At 41.5% G+C, this 20862-nt stretch overlaps 1 protein-coding gene across 3 annotated transcripts in view; it reads right to left on the bottom strand.

Annotated features, from left to right (window-relative positions):
* The window catches only part of INSC (INSC spindle orientation adaptor protein), a 278332-nt gene extending 269629 nt beyond the window's left edge, over positions 1–8703 (bottom strand). The window contains exon 1 of one of the 3 annotated variants that reach the window (XM_025186251.3): positions 8563–8703. The gene's annotated coding sequence lies outside the window, so the exon portion shown is untranslated. Of the gene's footprint in view, positions 1–3513; positions 3702–8562 lie in introns of those variants that run through there. The other 2 variants (XM_075928031.2, XM_075928027.2) reach the window with 2 other exon arrangements.
* Positions 8704–20862: the final 12159 nt, after the last annotated feature.

Raw genomic sequence — 20862 nt, 5'->3', positions numbered from 1 at the left:
CTGTGCTGTCCCACAGTTTAGCGGGAACACTGGGCCCAACCCCTACTTATCTCATCCTCTGTCAGGGCTTTGTGAAGGTGGGACTGGAAAACCAAAGGTTGTTACGCAAAGTAAGCTGTTACGGGACAAGAGGAAAGGTCCGCTCATGGATTGGTAACTGGTTAAAAGATAGGAAACAAAGGGTAGGTATCAGTAGGGCCAACAGACTTAATGGGCCCTTGGGAAAGATAGAGTGTGGCTCCAAACCCCAGAAAGGGGTGGGGCCTCCCGTGGAAAGAGCAAATTTATGATGCAGAGCCTTCCAAGACTCCATTCATTCTCAGGGTATTTCTAGACTGTACTCTAAAATTGAAATAAGATATGCAATTTGTGCTACGCAAATTGCATATCTTATTTCAATTTTATTTCAAAATAAGTTTTCTAAATTTGGCGCATCCATACTGTGCCAAATTTCAAAATGAAGCACTATTTTGAGACATTCCTTATGGAATGAGGTTTACAGGGATGCCAAAATATTATTTCGAAATAACGAATACATTCCTTGGACATGGGGTAGCTATTTCGGGATACCTCTGGTATCCCAAAATAGCCTTGAAGTCTAGATGTACTCTCAGTCTCAAGGGATGCACATTTTTCACTCTACTTACCTTGTAAATACTTAGGCCTGTAGATTATTTTTATAGAGTCAAATTTATAGAAAAGAATTTTCAATGACTAAACTTTCTATGAAATATTTATCAAGCCCATTATATATCCTGTTTTTCCACCAGATCTCTACCATATACCAACCATGGCATTTTTATCATTCACATGGGTGAATGAAAAGTAAAATTTCATGGCAGTGATTGTATAAAAAAAAAATATCAAAGACTGAGCAAGCTGACCATTTGATTTTTCATTGAAATAAAATGAGCCAAGGGAGGTTCCAAACCAGTTACTTAATACTGTTTTCTGAACAGAGCACCTCATCCTCCAGTTTTATCTTGGGACAATTTTCTCATACAGTTGCACCTTACAGAATACTACTACTTATAAAAAGTCAGAAGGCAAGAAAGATATATAAAAAAGCAAATCAAACCTGGTGTTTCCCCTTTAGCAAAGTTTAGAATTCAAAGTAATGAGAACAGATTTTAAATATGATGTAAAATCTACACCAAGCATAATGCCATGTAGTCTCCATTCAGTCCCACTGAGCTCCATAAAAATATAGCTTGGTTTCTTTTTGGCAAGCGCAACACAATTCCATTCCCCATATAAGATGTACAGAACTTTCAGTTTAGACTTCAAATATCAAAAATAAAATTAAATATCAAAGGAGCAGACACGTGGCCTGATCCTGAAAAGACTTTGCAAGTGAGCAAATTCACTCCCATGGATAGCCCATTGATTCCAGTGGGACGTACCCATATTCATCCTTACTTATATTCATAAGTCTTTTATTAATAAGATTAGGCCCCAAAACTGCTTTTAAAAATATAAATGTTTTTAGAATGTCTATTGCAAAAAATCTCTCAATTTTTCTTAGTATGTGTCTACACAGCACCCCAACTCAGAATAAGATATACAATTTGCACTACGCAAATTGCATATCTTATTTCAAGTCTATTTTGAAATAGCTTATTACATCTACACAGCACCAAATTTCAAAATAACATGTTATTTCAAGACATCCCTTAACCCATTATTACGAAAAATATTTTGAAATAATGGGTGTCTTGTGTAGATGGGAGGTAGCTATTTGGGAATACCTCCAGTATCCCAAAATGGTCATGCAGTGTAGACATACCCTTATTCTAGCACTTAATGACCTTGGTTCAAATTTGTGTACAGGTTGTACCTCCCTAAACTGGGACTCTCTGGTCTGGCAATGGACCACGTATGTCCCTGTATCACAGAGCCCAAGAAGAGGGAAGTCTGGCGGCAGGAGCAGGAGCACAGTGGGTTGATCAGGAGCACAGTGGGGGGGCCAGCGACTCTGTCAGGAGCTCCGTGTTGGGTGGGTGCAGCGAGTTCTGTCCCCAGCAGCCAGAAAGTTTCAGCCTGGCCCCAACTGCAGAGCTCCCATCCTGGTCCTGTTCTGGCCTTAGCAGCTAGAGAGCTTCAGCCCCAGGGCCAGCCAGGGAGTTCTGACTCTGGACCCAACCACGGAGCTACCCTGTGGCCCTGACCCCAGCTGAAGAGCCCTGGCCACGGCTGAGGAGCTCTGGCTCTGGCTACAGAGCCAGGTGGCTGCAGAGCTCCAGCCCCGGTGACAGACAGGGCATTCCAGCTGTGGCGCTCCGGTCCTGGCAGCAACAGGGCCAGTGGCAGCTAGAGAGTCTCGGGGGCCAGGCTGGAGCCCTCTCATGGGGGCAGTGGGGCAGCACAGGCCAAGAGGGACCTCCCCTCATCCAGCAAATTCCCTCATTCAGGACTAAGTAGGTCCCAATGTGCCAGACCAGAGAGGTCCAACCGGTACTTCATTTAGCTAAAAAATGTAAATAACAAGACTGTTCTCATAAGTATCCATCCAACTCAGGAAGCTTTCAGTACTAAAACATTTCCCCACCCCATCTGGATTTGAACTACTTTAAACAAAAAAAATATAAAGAGATTACATTACTGTTTTTTTCAGTCAGTAAGTCTGTGGAAACTGCCACATATACAACTAAGGAAAACTATTTCCTAGCAATAGTTTTCCCTTTCCAATAGGAAATATTTGTATCAGTCTAAGAAAATTTTATAAAAATAAAAATAAGGACCAGATCCTCAGCTGATATTGACTTCAGAGACATGAAACTTTACAAAAGTTGAGGATGTGACTTAAAAAGGATTATAAACTGATGATATATACACACATGTTGAATAAGATACAAATATAGGAATACAAATCCTGTGTAGAGGAAATAGAAGAAATCTAATGGACTGATCAATTAGTAAATTTATACTCATATCTTATTAAAATTCTGGTGCTTAATGTAATGCATGTTACTTTGATAGAAAGAAATAATTAAATTAACTAAATTCTATTTTTAAATAGCATTATATTGAACATACTAATTGCTATTAAACTCCCAGCGATAATTAATATAGTCCAGACAACTCAAAAGGCTATCAATAAATACTGGCATGGCACAATAACTGTTTATCTTAGTTTTCATGATGTGGATACCAAACAATACAAATTTCTGTTTGTTTCACTAAAATTGCCATTTATCTGTTTTGCTACATATAATCCCACAAATTTTATCATGATCCATACTATACAGCACAGATTAGAGGAATCTGATGTACTGTAACTAAAGTTTTCATAAGAAGTTTATGTATTGTATACTTGAACTCAGCTATGCATTAACTTTATTTTTCTAAACTGAAAGACTACACATTATGGTTAATAGGGCAAATACTATACACTGAAACAATTCTAAAATTACCAAGACAAACAGTAGAGTTTTATTTCCCTACTAAAACTGTACACAAAAGAGAAGTGCTATTTCAATCATTCAAATCAAAACCAAAAGAGTTAATACTCACCAATTTGAGATAGTGTATTCAGCAAATTGGTTGAACTACAGAAATGTTTGTGGCAGAAAAGAGAAGTTGCAGAAGAAGCAGACAAAAAAAACAAAACTTCAGCAAACACTAGTGTAAATCCGCTCTCTCTCTCTTTCCATTCATCTACTTGAATATTGCTAAAGACTAAGAGGAGGTTAAAAGTTTGCTTTCGGCAAAGACTACATCCTCTTGTCAGTCAAATGCTGCACAGCTACAGCTAGGCACCCATCCAAAAAGATGTGGAATTATTCTATTTTTGTCTCTCATTGCAGTGGAAACATTTTTACAGATTTGTGGTGAGGACTTAATTTTTATAGTGGTCAGCTAGTGGGGGAAATGTAATTAAAGACCCTGTGAAATTTAAGTCTGCCCAAAGAGGAGGAGATGAATAAATCCAGAGATAAATAATGACCCTACTACATAGAATTCTGACCTAGAAGTACCATAAACACTTTCACCCAAGCTAAGAATCCATATGTAATTTACCAAAAGAAAACTGTAAACATGTTTGAATAACAACAAGGTTCTCATGAGCAATGTGACTATGATAGACATTTTAATGAATGTGGTTCTGCATTTTAAAATCCATCCCAGTGCCCCAATTCCACAGTAGAATCTACTAGTTTGAACTACTATCCAGGTCTTTATCACATCCTTCTTTCTGCCTCTGTGACATCCTCAGCATCGGTTAATTTCTTCTTTCCCATTATTTTGACCCTGTTCAACCCTTCTTTGAATTCAGTGACTTCCTCTTTCCACCACATGCAGGTCAAGCCGCTTACCTTCACTTTCACAGCTCTGCCTCTCCCTTTCTATGTTGTTCTCCTACTGAGTCTTCACCCTGCTTCACTAATAAGACTATTTTTATCTTCCTACAAGCTTCTTTACCCACAGCCATCTCTGTGCTGTCTTCTAGTCTACGTTCTAGGCATAGACAGCTATTCTTCAATTAGTTTGTAAGGCCACTGCCTTCTTTTTCATAACCTTGTCTGGAAATGAGTGGCAGGGAGGGATCTCGTGACGATTACCTGTTGTGTTCCCTCCCTCTCGGGCATCTAGTGTTGGCCACTGTTGGCAGACAGGATACTGGGCTAGATGGACCTTTGGTCTGACCCAGTATGGCCGTTCTCATGTTCTTTACCTTCTTTGAGATGCATATAAGAAATTAGCCACCTGATAACAAACAGGTTAAAGAGCTCTCAACTAAAATTCATAAATATTTATATTCTTTACTGTCACTAAAAAAATGAATGTCTATCATCATCCTTGTATGCTATATATTGCTCTCTCTCTCCCCTCACCAGTTTCAGATCCTCATAGACTGAATACTTTAGAGCAGCATCTTCTCATTAGGTATTTGTACATCACCCAGCGCTGCAAGTTTCCATCAATCAGGTAGGAACTTTTGCATATTGCCGCATTGCCAATAAGAAATAACAACCCATATATTTCTTTAAGACTTAATTTATTTCTTTAAATTTCAGTTCTAATGAGATATGGATGTAGTTTAATGTCAGTGATGAGGGAAGATTTTCATATTTTAATATTGGGGAATAGAGAGAGAGGAATTCTGACAGAGTATTCACATGCACACATCTGAAAAGACTTATGCTGTGTCTACACTACAAAGAAAAGTCGGAAAAAGATATGCAGTTGTGTATCTTTTTCTGCTTTTCTTCTGAAGAGGCTTTTCTGACATTTAGCCCATCTACACAGGGCCAAATGTCAGAAAAAACTCTTTTGGAATATCCCTTATGCCTCATAAAATGAGGTTTACAGGGATGCCGAAAAACGCATCTACTTTTCAAAAAAAAAAAATTGGAAAAGCATACGCATTCCTTGGACACGGCAGAGCTTTTCCGGGATACCTCCAGTATCCCGAAAAGCTCTGTAGTCTAGATATATCCTTAGTCATGTATACTATCTTCAGAGCGGTGTCATCAAAGCACCAGCAGGGGGAATGATAGATGGACATCCATGTTTTGACTTTTCTGAAACATTCTAGGAATACTAATCTGTAGGTCCTCCTGGCTGGGTTGTGGTTTTACCTATTCTCATGTGTATTCTCCTTGTCCCAGAAATGAAAATTTACACACAGCTCCCATTCATGTAATTCCCATTCTCAGTAAAAATTGCACAGTGTGTCGCTGCTTAATAGTAGAGCGCTGTGTAGCAGGCCCCTTAATTGTTGCTGTCAGGATGCAGCTATGCCTCGGTTTCTTCACTGGTCAGTGGCTTCCTTTTAGATGACTAAAGACAAGACTATGCAGCACTTTAAAGACAAATAAGATGGTTTAGTAGGGGATGAGCTTTTGTGGGCCAGACCCACTTCCTCAGATCAACTTGTTCCTTCCTAAGTGGAGCACTTTGCATTTGTCTTTATTAAACTTTATCCTGCTTACCTCAGACCATTTCTCTATCAGCTCCTTGAGTATTCTAGGAAACATTTCATCAGGCCTTCGTCACTTGTAGTAATCTAACTTTTCTAAGTGATTTTTAACTTGTTCTTTTTTTATTTTATCTTCTAAACCTACCCCCTTCCCACTAGCATTCACTATGTTAGGCATTCCTTCATCAGACTTCTTGGTGAAGACTGAAACAAAGAAGTCATTAAGCATCTCTGCCTTTTCCATGTTTCCTATTACTGTTCCTTCCTCCTCATTGAGCAATGGGCCTACTGTGTCCTTGGTCTTCCTCATGCTTCTAATATATTTATAGAATGTCTTCTTGTTTCCCTTTATGCCTGTAACTAGTTTGAGCTCTTTTTTTTCCCCTTGCCTGTCCACAAGGGTCATCTAGTCTATCTCCTGGCCAAGATACAGGTGGGGTTGTATCTAAACCATTCAAAACAGATGGCCTCTTTAGCTTCTACGACCTCCCTAGGTAGTCTGGTCCATTGTCTTTGTTATCACAGTTACATTTTTTCCCCTGAGATTTAATCTAAATCTTCTATGATGTAATTTGCACCTATTGTCTTTTGATCTGCCCTCTGTGGCAAGAGAGAACAACATTTCTCCATCATTTTTATAGCAGCCTTTCAAGCATTTGAAGACTGCTATCACATCCCTCCTTAATCCTCTCTTTTCCAAACTAAACATACTGAAGCTCCTTCAGTCTTTGCTCATATGGCTGACATTCCATTCCTTTGATCATCTTGATTCATCAAGTCCAGCTTCAGACTTAACTGCTTCATTCTTCCCTCTCCCCGTCCATTGCTATTTACTATATTGCTTGCAAGGCCTTCTCTTAGGCCTCTCCATCCTCCTCCTCTCCTTTTGTCTCAGTTGGGAGTACTGCCTCTGGGCCTTCCTCCTATACTTCAGTCACTGAGAGAGCTCTGTCAGCAAGCTGCTGCTCTCTCCCACACTGGGAAATAGCTGCGCCTTGTATCCCACTTCCCAGTAGGCCTTTCCACTCACTGCTACATTCCCATCAGCCTCTTTGGGAATTACAACCCACAGAATGGGTCAGTCCTCAGGCACAGACAGTAACAGCAGTGTTTAGCTTTGGACACATCTGTACTGTGCAGTACACCCTGTTATAGGACACCAGCATATATACCTGCATCAGGAAAAATGTTATTTTCTTCATGTTTGCCAGATTCTGAAGCCAGTTTTCAAAAGTGATGTAGGATGAATAGCAGAATATGGAATACTATGACAGATATTGTTGTAAATGACACTCTGTCCATTTAAAAATTAACAGTTTTACCTCACTCACACCCATCACCTGATTGACTCTGGAAGAATATGCACTTGGCCATGGTCAGCTGGAAGACCAGTCAGTACTATTTCCAAAGTATTCAAAGAAACAGAGAGAGCAACATAGAGAACCAAATTTGAATCACTGCACTCTGCCAAAAGTGAATGATTACCTAGTCTTCCAACTGCTGTTACTACAGGTTGGACCTCCCTTAGCAACCTTGGGACTGGACAGGTCCATAATGAGGGAATTTAGATTGGGGAGGTCAATTCTGGCCCCTTGCTGCCAGTCTCCACACTGCCCAGGGTGGAGCGTCAGACTCCCAGCCACCAGCCCCAGCCGCTGGCCCTGGCAACACCTCCAGCTCTGGCCCCAGCTGCTGGGCCCAGCCACACTCTCAGTACCGGCACCAACCGTGGCTACCAGCCTTGGCAACACTCCCAGTCCTGAATGTGCTCCCAACCCCGATTGTACTCCAGGCCCCAGCCACCAACCTGGCTCTGCTCCCAGCTACCAGCCACTCTGCCACCAGACTCCTGGCCGGCCCCTGCTCCCAGCTTCTGGGGCTCTCTGTTACACCCTAAAAGCAATGACTCTAATAGAATGTGGCATACAAGAAAATCTCCCATCTAGGACCTAATTTGGAAAATTCCATGTCTGCTTCCCAATTTTAATGAAGGCAGTGAGCTCAGAAATTTTAAGAAAGTTAGTAAAGCCATGTGTAGCACTCAGGATTTGTCCCCAGGTAACTATTCAGTCTCTTTTATTCCCCTCACAACTACACACAAACAAATGATAGACAACAGTTACCTTAAATGCCAAATGTTAATTTTATATCACTATAGATATAATCTGACATCATCTGTAGAAATGCGCTTCTGCATGTTTATCAAGTAAGGAAGGGAGCGAGAGGCGTAACTGTATTTAAAAAATACATTTGTTTTTGTTCCTTTTAAAACAACTAAATGATACCATATGTGGAAATTACATGTTTCCACCATTAAATGCATTTAGACAGACACACCCAATACTGTTTTTTTAAAGCAGTTTAGTCTCAAGGAAATAAGTCCTACATATAATTAGACAAGTCAATATACATTGAACAATATTCTTTTTTTTTCTAACTTACCAACCTTCTCTTAGTACTAAACCATATCTTTGCAGACCATTAATCTAGTAAATTACAGGTTTTGGTTAAAACCAACTCATTTTTGTTTCCCAGATATTTAAGGTCCTCAGTCTCTTCCTTACAAAGATTTCTTGCAGTAGAAGTCACATATCATTTCAGTTCTTAAAGTTTCCCCATTTTTAGCTCTATTTACTCACGATTTATCTCTCCTTTGCACATAGAATGGGATCATTCACTCAAAATACGCTTTCTTCAATTAAGTTAGGCAGAACAGAACAAAAACCAGCGCAATGCCTTTCACAGCCACATGGCTTTCACGTCACTGTCTTCATCCTCTCTCTGAGCTACCAGCTCTGTGATCTCTCTTCTTCTGCCTGCATCACACTACAGCTCACAATCAGCAAATCATTTAAAGAAATAGTAACTTCCCTGGAGGGCTGAGCTACACTCTCAGTTACTCAGGTTCAAATTCATTGAAACCAGCAGTGTAAATGTTATGGTTTTAATAAAGTTACACTTTTACAAATTAATAAAGCATATTCATATTAACTTCTTTATCTTCTAATGGTTTTTATTTACCTAGTTATAACTCCAAGGTTTGACATTAGCACGCGCTAGGTTTCTGGTTACATGGATGTTGAAATGACCCTGGTCGCATATATGGTCATTGTCTAAGGTAGTGGAATGTGGCTACAAAGACAAAAGGTTTTGGAAGATAGAGCTCTGAACTTCTGGGTGAAGCTGTACCTACCTGATGCTTACAGCAGGTTCTCGTTGTTATGTAATAATTAGAAAAGGCTAACAGACATTTAATTAAATAAAAGCTCTGTCTTAAAAAGGAAAAAAACAATTGCGGCAAAGGAACTTGGAATAAGTTCCATACATTTGTGTTGTTTGACTCTTCTCCTTCTGATCTAGGCAGGAGACTGAAAATCTAGATGCACCTAGAAATGAAAAAAGAATTCAGAAAAAATATTTAAATTTACTGACACTTCAGAAAAACTTTGGCTGAAAGCTTTTGGACAAATTTTATTCATATTTTATTTTATCTGATTTGCTCAACCCTGCTTTACAAGCATCAGAGCTATTCCACCTGCTAAACATTTTCAACAATGTCGGTGGGAACAATTTTTTTAAAACATACTTTTTGAAGAATTAAAATTGGCCTGAATAAGAATTAACAATTGTTGGAACAAGCTATAAAATAAAAGCATGGAAATGATATTAAAATACAAAGCAGATTTCTATAGCTGAGCTTTCCTTGGAGGCGGAGGCTCGCGCTCTCTCTCTCGCTCTCTCTCTCTCGAATTCTTTCTGGTAAAAAGAGTGCATTGTAGCAGCTACTGTGACATACATTCACTTCAGCTTCTTTCAGACAAAGATGATGCCTCAAAGCCTTTCCCATCAATCAAGATTTTTGCCAGTCTGCAAATGTTCTATAGGTTTTAAAGGTTCCAAGGTCCTTCCTGCTTTAAAGATAAAGGAATTCTTCACTCCTCAAACACTGCAATGACTCTGAGGATATTAGAAATGAGTGATTGTGAGGAGGTGTAATTATGGCTTCATGTGAATGGGACCATTCAGAGAGTTTCCACTAAGGGAATGTCTACACTACCTGGGTATTTCAAAATAAGTTATTTTGGAAAAATAACTCCCGAAATAACTATTTCAAAATAGCACATCCACACTACAGGGGAGCCTCGAAATTAGTCTAAGGCAGGCTCCCCTAATGTGGACGTGCTACCTCAGTTTGGAGGCCCAGGAGGGCCTGGGGAGGACCTATTTCGAAATAGCAGCAGTGGAGCGTCCATACCATCACTATTTTGAAATAGCTACTTCAAAATAAGCATTAATCATCATGAAATGCAGGTTTATTTTGAAATAAGAAGTCCATTATTTCAAAATAATTTTAAAATAACAGGCTTGCTGTGTGGGCGCTCGCCTTGTTATTTCAAAATAGACATGCCCTATGTGATCATTTCACAGTAGCTATAGGCCCTTAGAGGTCTAGCATATCATTAACAAATACTCAAGACCTCAAACTGGTCTAATACCTGTTTGGGTAATGATATTGCCATTATCACATTAATGAGTATTTATTATTATTAAATAGCATCCCAAGTATATTCCCCCATTCTCCCACTGAGTCTCACTATAATATAAAATAAGATCATAGAATCATAGAATACTAGGACTGGAAGGGACCTCGAGAGGTCATCGAGTCCAGTCCCCTGCCCTCATGGCAGGACCAAATACTGTCTAGACCATCCCTGATAGACATTTATCTAACCTACTCTTAAATATCTCCACAGATGAAGATTCCACAACCTCCCTGGGCAATTTATTCCAGTGTTTGACCACCCTGACAGTTAGGAACTTTTTCCTAATGTCCAACCTAAACCTCCCTTGCTGCAGTTTAAGCCCATTGCTTCTTGTTCTATCCTCAGAGGCCAAGATGAACAAGTTTTCTCCCTCCTCCTTATGACACCCTTTTATATACTTGAAGACTGCTATCATGTCCCCCCCGCAATCTTCTCTTTTCTAAACTAAACAAACCCAGTTCCTTCAGCCTTCCCTCATAGGTCATGTTCTCTAGACCTTTAATCATTCGTGTTGCTCTTCTATGGACCCTCTCCAATTTTTCCACATTTTTCTTGAAATGCGGTGCCCAGAATTGGACACAATACTTCAACTGAGGCCTAACCAGCACAGAGTAGAGCGGAAGAATGACTTCTCGTGTCTTGCTCACAACACACCTGTTAATACATCCCAGAATCATGTTTGCTTTCTTTGCAACAGAATCACACTGCTGACTCATATTTAACTTGTGGTCCACTATAACCCTTAGATCCCTTTCTGCCGTACTCCTTTCCAGACCGTCGCTTCCCATTCTGTATGTGTGAAACTGATTGTTCCTTCCTAAGTGGAGCACTTTGCATTTGTCTTTATTAAACTTCATCCTATTTATCTCAGATCATTTCTCCAATTTGTCCAAGTCATTTTGAATTATGACCCTATCCTCCAGATTAGTCGCAATCCCTCCCAGCTTAGTATCATCTGCAAACTTAATAAGCGTACTTTCTATACCAATATCTAAATCATTGATGAAGATATTGAACAGAGCCGGTCCCAAAACAGACCCCTGCGGAACCCCACTTGTTATGCCTTTCCAGCAGGATTGTGAATCATTAATAACTACTCTCTGAGTACGGTTATCCAGCCAGTTATGCACCCACCTTATAGTAGCCCCATCTAAGTTGTATTTACCTAGTTTATTGATAAGAATAGCATGCGAGACCGTATCAAACGCCTTACTAAAGTCTGGGTATACCACATCCACTGCTTCTCCCTTATCCACAAGACTTGTTATCCTATTAAAGAAAGCTATCAGATTGGTTTGACATGATTTGTTCTTTACAAATCCATGCTGGCTGTTCCCTATCACCTTGCTACTTTCCAAGTGTTTACAGATGATTTCCTTAATTACTTGCTCCATTATCTTCCCTGGCACAGAAGTTAAACTAACTGGTCTGTAGTTTCCTGGGTTGTTCTTATTTCCCTTTTTATGGATGGGCACTATATTTGTCCTTTTCCAGTACTCCGAAATCTCTTCTGTCTCCCATGATTTTCCAAAGATGATTGCTAGAGGCTCAGATACCTCCTCTATCAGCTCCTTGAGTATTTTAGGTGATTTTTAACTTGTTCTTTTTTATTTTACCTTCTAAAATTACCCCCTTTCCACTAGCATTCACTATGTTAGGCATTCCTACAGACTTCTCGGTAAAGACCGAAACAAAGAAGTCATTGAACATCTCTGCCATTTCCAAGTTTCCTGTTACTGTTTCTCCCTCTTCACTGACTTGTGGGCCTACCCTCTCCTTGGTCTTCCTCTTGCTTCTAATGTATTTATAAAAAGTCTTCTTGTTTCCCTTTATTCCCATAGCTAGTTTGAGCTCATTCTGTGCCTTTGCCTTTCTAATCTTGCCCCTGCGCCTTTCTAATCTTGCCCCTGCATTCCTGTGCTGTTTGCCTATATTCATCCTTTGTAATTTGTCCTACTTTCCATTTTTTATATGACTCCTTTTTTATTTTTAGATCATTCAACATCTCGTGGTTAAGCCAAGGCAGTCTTTTGCCATATTTTCTATCTTTCCAACACATCGGAATAGCTTGCTTTTGGGCCCTTAACAATGTCCCTTTGAAAAACTGCCAACTCTCCTCAGTTGTTTTTCCTCTCAGTCTCTTACCAATCAGCTCTCTGAATTTACCAAAATCCGCCTTCCCAAAATCCATTGTTTCTATTTTGCTGTTCTCCCTTCTACCCTTCCTTAGAATTGTGAACTCTTTGATTTCATGATCACTTTCACCCAACCTGACTTCCACTTTTAAATTCTCAACCAGTTCCTCCCTATTTGTTAGGATCAAATCTAGAACAGCTTTCTCTCTGAAATAAAAAGTTGTCTCCAGTGCAGTCCAAGAACTTATTGGATAGTCTGTGCCCCGCAGTGTTATTTTCCCAATATATATCTGGATAGTTGAAATCCCCAATCACCACCAAATCTTAGGCTTTGGATGATTTTGTTAGTTGTTTAAAAAAAGCCTCACCCACTTCTTCCACCTGGGTAAGTGGCCTGTAGTAGACTCCTAGCATGACATCACCTTGGTTTTTAATCCCTTTTAGCTTAACCCAGAGACTCTCAACATTTCTGTTTCCTATGCCCACCTCCACCTCACTCCAAATGTGTTCATTTTTAATGTATAAGGCAACACCTCCTCCCTTTTTTCCCTGTCTATCCTTCCTGAGCAAGCTGGACCCTTCTATACAAACATTCCAATCATGTGTATTATCCCACCAAATTTCTGTGATGCCAACAATGTCATAATTGTACTTATTTATTAGCACTTCCAGTTCTTCCTGCTTATTTCCTATACTTCTCGCATTTGTATATAGGCATCTAAGATCCTGATTTGACCTTGCCTCCCAGTTTTGCCCTGACCCTCCTTTCTCTCTGTCATTATAGCCCACACTCCCTCCCATTTCCGACCCATCTCCCAGGTCTCTATGTTCTCCACTTACCTGTGGGCTTTGCTCACCGGTCCCCATCGAACCTAGTTTAAAGCCCTCCTCACTAGGTTAGCTACTCTGTGTCCAAATAGGGTCTTCCCCCTCCTCGAAAGGTGGACGCCATCCCTGCTTAGCAGTCCTTCCTGGAATAGCACCCCATTGTCGAGGAAGCCAAAGCCCTTCTGGCGACACCATCCTAGCAGCCAGGCATTTACCTCCAGGATGCACCTGTCTCTGCCCGGGCCCCTACCTGCGACAGGAAGGATCGAAGAGAATACCACCTGCACTCCAAACTCCTTCACCCGTACTCCCAGAGCCCTGTAGTCACTCTTGATCTGCTCAGTGTCACACCTCGCAGTATCATTTGTGCCTACATGGATGAGTAGCATGGGGTAGTAGTCAGAGGGCCGGATAATCCTCGATAGTGCCTCCGTAACATCTCGGATATGGGCCCCTGGCAGACAGCATACCTCCTGAGATGAAATGTCAGGGCGACAGATGGGCGCCTCCATCCCCCTCAGAACAGAGTCTCCGACCACCACTACCCAACGTTTCCTATTCGCAGTGGTGGCAGCAGACCTCCCAGCCTTGGGGGTACGGGGCTTCTCCTCCTCTGGTGTAGGGGGTGATTGCTGATCTCCTGTATAAAGAAGAGTATAACGGATTTCCTAGTACCACAGCGGGAGGGTTCAGAGCGGGGGGGGATGGAACAGTGCCTGCTACCAGAACTAACCAGCTGCCACTGTCCACCCTGAGCCGTCTCCTCCTCCACCAGCGGTGTATCCACAGTCCTGTGTACTGGGATAGCTACCTCAGCTGTCTCCTCATGAACACGGTCCAGGAATTTCTCATGGATGCGGGTGCTCCTCAACCTAGCCACTTCCTCCTGCAGCTCTGCCACCTGGTGCCTGAGAGATTCCACCAGCAGGCACCTTTCGCATTGGATGATCTCCCCAATCTGGATATCAATAAGTGGGAATTGCAATCTACAGTCCCTGCAAAACCACACCAGGATCTGGGTAGAGGCATCCGTCCTCAGGTGCTCTGTTGGCTACAGGCGCCGGTGGAGAAGACAGAAGCAGTGCTGGCACAGGTGTTGCAGGTCTTCCTGATCATCATAGGCCTCCCTCTGCCAAACTCTCCTGTCTGCAGCTCCTGTCCACTTCGCTCCCTGGTTGCTCGCTGCCTCTGGCTTTTAAAGCCTGCTTGCCCAGGCCAGGCCTGCCCCCAATGAGTCACACACAAGGGAAGGCTGACCAGGTGCAATCAAGAGAGCAATTGAGGAAACAAAGGGTCAGGCACTCAGTCCCAACTGCCACAGCAGCTGAAACTGAAACTGCAGTCACCTGAAATCAGATTCAGAACTCAACAAACAAACAAAATTCAAACAGTCGAGCAAACTCACTCACACCAAAAGCGAGTACTCTCACCAAGTAGCCTGTTCAGCAGTGGGATCTCTTGCGGTTCCTCTCAAATTCTCCTGTCTGCAGCGCCTGTCTGCTTCACTCCAATCAAATGTGAGGGAAGAGGAAAGACGAAGAACAATTTTATAAAAAACTCTTTCCTCTTCTATATCTATATTTTTGGCTGTTGGTCCTTTTCAAATATACCATTAGCACTTTTATTTTAAACATATCCTCATTTATTTTATTTAACATAGCCTTATTTTTTATCTCCTGTTATACCCAGTCCTAGTCCAAATCCTCTGCTATACCAACCATGTCCATTACAAAAAGGTTGTTACCCTGATGTCCACTGAAGTTAGTGGGTCTACTCATAGCACATAAAGATATATACACAAGTAAGTCCTTGCAGGACTGGGCCCTTTGGGTAGGTCTACACTGTGTTTTAAAACCTGCAGCCATGAGTCTCAGAACTTATGTCAACACACTCAGGTTGTGCTATCACACTACCAGCAACAATGTAGATGCTCCAAGTCTGAATGTGAAGCCCAAGAGGACGATGAGCTTCACAGTCTGAGTCCCAGACCAACCTGCAATGCCTAAACTGCTGATTTTAGCACTATACTGTGTGAGCCTTGCAGGTCTGAATCTGTCGACATGGGCTCTAAGACTCACTGCTGTGGCTTTGAAATACATTGTAGATACACCTTTAGTCTGCTCCCAATTCCTATTGTTTTGCTTTGCTCTTCATTTCAGCTTGGTAGCCTCTAGCTTCCTATCTCTTCCTACTAGTTTCCTTCCTGCAATTGTCCTCGGATTTGCTCATTCCAACATTTTTTGTTTTTAAATTGTCTGGACAAGCAAGCAAGAAAGTTGTTATGTTGGTGTTGTAAACCATGTGCTGGTTCATTTTCACCTTGTCTTTCCTTTCATTTATATCACTTTCTGCAGAGCCTGGCCCATTCTACTGTAATTGGACAGATTTCCCACAAGGCAATGCTCAAGCTGACTTAAGAAGCACTCAGAGCCCCTGAAATTATTGGAAATTAAGCAATCAGATTTATGAGGATCTGGTTGTTTTGAAATATCTTAAATCGGAACCTATGCATAATATAGACTTTATCATTTTAGGAGTAGTCCACAAATATGTTTCAGAGATATTCACTGTAGGGAACTGTTCTGATCCTGACTAGGGCACAGAAATCAACTTCAAAGCAAACTAAGATCATGACTTTGTGTTCAGAATATCTCTAGTACTGTAATATCTGAGAGCTGAGAAATACATAAGCTGTTCTTATGGGATTTCCATTATTTTGGACTGAAGTTTCCTGGGAATAGATTTTAGCTGCATCCAAGCCAGAACTGAAAAATGCTACAAAACTCAAATTACTCCTATTGAGGTCAGTTTTAATACAGCAAACGGACATAGTGGAACCCACCCACTGAATCTAATAATGTAAGAATGCCAAAGTCTTGAGATCCCTCCACATATAACCCGATAGTCTCTGCACTAGAATGTCTTTGTCAGAAAGCAAAATTGAGACTGACCTCCAAAATAAATATTCTAGATGGCTGGGTAGTTCATATGGGAAACATCTGGATCAAATAGAACATAGCACAGAAGCAAGAGGAAGCCGCCAGCAAGTGGCAAAAGTTCAGAACAGCAGTTGCTAAACATTGAACATTTCAGCCCAATAGACTGGGATTGCAGAAAATCTGCTATGGTCCACAAACATCAAGATTCTGGGAAGCCCTCTGTGTAGGAAAAATCCTGACCTCATAGCTTTTCTAGACCAAATTATTTCTATCCCGGAATGGCCCGAGGAGGGTTGTGGCAGCTGGTGCCCCAGGCAGAATGCGCAATCGGTGCCCCCGCCTGCACGGCCATCAATGGAGTGACGTCATCATCGGGTGCCCCATAACGTCATCATCGGGCGCCCCGGGCGCCCCATTGAAGGCAGTGCCCTAGGTGACGGCCGAGTCGGCCTATAATCACAGGCCACCCCTATTTCTACCCCGTTCTCCCACTGAATCTCACTGTGATCCCTTTTATACAGAGAAGAGCTATGAAATGCTCCCTGTTAGGGGTGAACTAAAGAAAATTAAATGAGAAACACAATCATTACAATTACAGGTTGAACCTCTCTAGTCCAGCACCATCAGGACCTGACCAGTGCTGAACTAGAGAATTTGCAGAACCATTGGAGATTAGTGTTGTCTAGCAGCATTACCAACACTTCCACTGCTTACAAGGCCCTTAGAAGACATTTACAGGTAAAATAGAGCTAAATAACAGCACAGAACACTGAGAGCCAGAACTGGTACCTGTAAACAAACTTTATAAGACTGCAGGAAACTTGGCCATGCCAATGATAAGTGGATATCAGGCTAACTAAAATCATGCTGGACGATGGATGTTTCCTGACTAAAGAGGTTCAACCTGTATCTCAGTTTCAGAACTAGGTAGAATCCTAACTACATCCAGAAAAATATATCTATCATTTCAAGAAAACAACATTTGGACTTTTCCAGATACTGCAACACAGTCCCATAGCAAGAAACTAATGAAGGTCAAAGGCACAATCACTGCAGAAAATGCAAAAACAGCGGTCTTACACCTTACAAAACTCAAGGTACCAAACAAAATTAAAACCTGTATTTTTGGAACCTACCACCTACCAGTTATCTGCAAATGAAAACTGAGGATGCAAAGAGGGATTGGACTAATAAGCTGGGCATATGTTTAGAACTATATTACGTACCAAATAGGTTTTGGCTTCTTACTCAGTGTGTCTCATTTTATTGTAAAATATTGTTGAACTTAAGGGCACTTAAGCATCCTAAAATTGTTCACTTCCCCTTTCAAAATAATAGTCTATTAAACAAAAGGACTAAATAGATCAGTATCCTGAATCCTATAGCAATAAAGGTACATTTGCAACTTGTTCCCAATGAGTCATGGACGGAACTAAAGTTTTGCTACAGCCCACACCAACAGCCGCCACCAGAATGAAGCCAGACATTAAAAATGAATTATACCAGCTGAGCAGGACTGAACTGAATTTTTTATTTTTTTTATTTTGGTGGGAAATATACCTATGTTCTGGACTGATATTTACATAGATCCCAACAGCTTTTCAGCAGCTGCCATTGGGTTGGGGTTTTTAGTTTCAACAGCTTTTTTCTTCTTCCTTTTGTCTGTTGCAGCTCAAAATGAGGGAAGACCTGGAAAAACAGAGGACAATGACAGAAGTTTTCCTTCCTGCTCTGTAACTCTGAAATAAAGGGGCAACTTTCCTTTACAGAGACAAAAGGGTTCTCTCTGTTCTGCCCTCAGTCCAATAAGAAACCATCTCTCCCTGTACCAATACCTCATTTTGGACGATCCAACATCATTAGCTATTGGATACTAACAATGTAAACTGTTATTCCTCATGTCCTTAGTCTTTTTATTCCTATGATCTGTTGGACTGATTGTCTCCGTGGCTTGCCTTCTGCACAAAGAATCACAGGCCAATCATGTGACTTGAAGACCCTCCAGTCACCAAGCAATGTCTGCAGCCTTGACATCCCACCGGGACCAAAAACACATGGGTCTCACCATCAGAGCTGTTTCTCCAATGAGTAGGCATCAGCCTTCAGACTGGCATGGGCTTGTGATGATCTCAGGCTTGTCTTTTGGTTTATGAAAGCACCTATTGTCTCCACTGAAGCGTGGACTTAGGGTCTGGATCTGCCCAATTGGGAAGAGTCCGTTTTACCTTCATTCTTTAGTGAAAGGCTATTGTTCTCACTGTAATGCTTCCTTGAAAAATATAGCCCTAAATCTCTACTCATACATTATCACCAAGGCAGGTCAAAGGATTGGAACACTGCCCCCAGCATCCATTTCCGTCCATCATTCCCCATTTCTTTAAAAAAAAATCCATACGATTTTTTTATTGCAAAGATGTTTTGTTTTCTAAATATTGGCCAACAGTCATCATAACTTTCACATTCCCTAATCCTTATCCACTTTTTTCCCCTTTTGGATTCCTTCCTTCATATTTTGTTTGAAATGTAAGAATGTAATTTACTCTTCATTATTACTATGCTGTAATTTAGCATAGGTTATCTCTTTGTAATAGCCTGCCAGACCTCCAGCAAAGTCACAGGCCAGGGTGGGGAAAAAGCTTTGTAAGTAAAATTATGTAATAGCATGCAGTTGCTTCAAGGAGTAAATCCTTTTTTCATCCTATATCTATCTGTGACACATCTCAGGAAGCCCCATTTTACAGCATAGGCCCTCATTCAGGAAAGCCCATACACAGGTGCTTCACTTCAAGCACATTCTTAAGCATAAGTATAGGAACAAGAGGTGCATAGGTGCTGCAGCATTGCCAGTCTGTGTGTGGGGTCCCAGCTGCCACCCCTCATCAAGGGCCCCAGGGCTGCTGACCCCGTACCCAAGACTCTGTTCCTGGCCTTGCATGAGGGGTCCCAACTGCTGCCAGCCCCAGGCCCAGGGCTCTGCACACAGGGTCCCAGCTCCTACCAGCCCAGCAATCAGGGCTCTGATCCTGGCCCCCGCATCCAGGATTCTGTTCATAGCCCTGCACCTGGAGGCCAAACACAGGGTCCCAACTGCCAACAGCCTCACTCCTGGTTCCATACACACAGTCACAGCCTTGGCCTCCATGCCCTGTTCACGCACCTCCCCCCGCACACCCTCCCCCGAGGCCACAGGCACAGAAAGGAGGGGGCACAGAAAGGAGTAAGTGGGGTTGAGTAAAAAGCTTGGAGTAGGCACTACTGGCTTTCAGTACCTCTACGGCAAAAAATATTCCACTGTCATTGTGCTTAAGTCCATCCCTATTCAGCAAAACACTTAAACATATCCTTCACTTAAGGTTTTAAGAATGTGTTTGAGTGCTTTGCTGAATCTGGTCCATAGTTTCTAAGTATGAAATAGAGACTCACCAACAAGTGTTCCTGTCCATTTCATGTAGTTATTCATTTGTATAAGTACTCACTTGAGAAAAGGTTCAGCAGATACAGCATGTTATTTGTTGCCTCATTGCTATCTTCAGGTGTATTCCCATATTCATTCATCATCATTATTGCATAATTTAGAACCTGATGAATTATTCACATGAGATTTATTACTTTACCAGTGTCTTATTTAGTTGAATGTCATCCTTACACATTTCACACAATATACGGCATCACATGAAGGTTCCAATCTGGCAAACCCTTCCTGACATAAGAATTCCCATTGACTGCAATGGGACTACTTATATGACTAAGAGTATGTCTATACTGCCACCCTAGTTCAAATTAGGGTGGCTAATGTAGGCATTCGAACTTGCAAATGAAGTCTGGGATTTAAATATCCCGAGCTTTATTTGCATGTTCCCAGGCACCGCCATTTTTAAATGCCCCGTAGTTCGAACTACTTGCCCGCGGCTACACACGGCACAGACTAAATAGTTCAAATTAAAGCTCCTAATTCGAACTACCGTTATTACTCCTGCAAGGAGGTTTAACGGTAGTTCGAATTAGGAGCTTTAATTCGAACTACCTAGTCCGTGCCACGTGTAGCCACGGGCAGGTAGTTCGAACTACGGGAACATGCAAATGAAGACCGGGATATTTAAATCCCAGGCTTCATTTGCAAGTTCGAATGCCTACATTAGCCACCCTAGTTCGAACTAGGGTGGCAGTGTAGACATACCCTAAGAGCTTGTAGGATCATGACCCAGATTAGGGCCTGGTCTGAAGCCCTTTCTCAATGGAAATATCCATTACATCCTTGGATATTTTTCTTGAGTAAAGGCTGCAAGATCAGCCTCTACACTATATTGTACAGTGGAATGTGACTGTATATTCAGCGTTTCTGATAAGGAACAATTTTTAAACAATTTTTTTATAATATATGGGAGATATGTATCTTAAGCACATTCTGACCTGATCTTGAGATACACAATAGTTCTTATTACTTGAAATGGAAATAGAAAGAATCCTCACTAGAAGTTCAGCATACATCTGGG

This window comes from Pelodiscus sinensis, chromosome 5, assembly GCF_052426305.1.
Source record: "Pelodiscus sinensis isolate ZL-2025 chromosome 5, ASM5242630v1, whole genome shotgun sequence".
Classification (NCBI taxonomy): domain Eukaryota; kingdom Metazoa; phylum Chordata; order Testudines; family Trionychidae; genus Pelodiscus; species Pelodiscus sinensis.
Note: the sequence above shows the minus strand (reverse complement) of the source record. Positions and strands in the feature narration are given on the sequence as shown.